The sequence below is a fragment of the Citrus clementina genome, unplaced genomic scaffold (assembly GCF_000493195.1).
Source record: "Citrus clementina cultivar Clemenules unplaced genomic scaffold, Citrus_clementina_v1.0 scaffold_3, whole genome shotgun sequence".
Taxonomy (NCBI): Eukaryota; Viridiplantae; Streptophyta; class Magnoliopsida; order Sapindales; family Rutaceae; genus Citrus; species Citrus x clementina.
In genome coordinates this window covers 17,961,273-17,962,442 of record NW_006262339.1, presented here as the reverse complement: position 1 = coordinate 17,962,442, position 1,170 = coordinate 17,961,273, and positions in this window count along the sequence as shown.

Genomic DNA, 1,170 nt, shown 5'->3' with positions numbered 1-1,170 from the left:
TTGCCAACAACAAATGCCTATCATACACACTCACAGTAACGTTACAGCCATGAAAAAGTGATGTACATTAACCTCATCATATTTTGTAATGTTTAATCATAATTGTTTTATATATAGTCGTTCTCTAGCATGGGAGCTCTCATTGTTTTTTTATCGTGTGATTTAATGGAGTCTATGTAGACATCTATTGAAATGCATGGTTTTATAGCTCGTTTAAAAATGACGCTATTAAACCGCATTGAAAAAAAAAAGGATGGTGCCTATACCTGAGAATGATTTTGTGTGTGTTTGTGATTATATACATATATACTTATACATGCATTCAGGGTTAGTGGATTCAGTTGTGCTTTAGACGTGGTTTAATGGAACGTATAATAAGTTGCCATATAGTCTATGTAGTATACGAATAGTAAGAGTAAAGATTCTTTTTTCTTTTTTCGTTTGAAAAACTGTACATTTGATGAATTTCTTAGAAGATTGTATGAGATTTTAAAAGTAAATTCTAATTAATATAGTATCATGATGAAGACAACTTTAAGGTTAGTTGTTCCACCCAACGTGCATGTTCACTACCTATGAATTACGTGATGATTCAATGGTCAATGTTGTATTATATATAGGCTTTAATCTGACTAACTATGGTGTATCTCTATATTTGTTACCACATCATACAAAATTCTAAAAAATGATCCTGCAATGATAAAAACTCAAATTTCTTTTAGAAAAAAGGTCTTTATCTCTGATATTCAAGAGGAGATATTACCACAAATGATGTCATTGCAGCAACATTACTCTCAACTTTGCTACAACAATAACCCTATCGATGACAATGACATTACAATAGAGGATGTTCAAATAGAGGTTTTACCACTAACGACGTCCTTGAAGCAACATTACCACTCATTCTACAATAATGATCATTCATTGACAACATCAACGATATATAAGTAGATAATTTTACGAAACTATGTAATAGTCTTGTCGAGGCTTATCTCGATAGTCTAATTGATGATGAGGGTGAGGGTCATTCCGATATTTCGATTAATGAAGAGGATGATGCTCTTTATGATAGTCCTAATAATAATAAAGGTAAATGGCCTACTCCTCTAATGATTCGTTACAACATGAGGATAGTAATTAACACCCCTTATAAGTATTACTCCAGTTTTC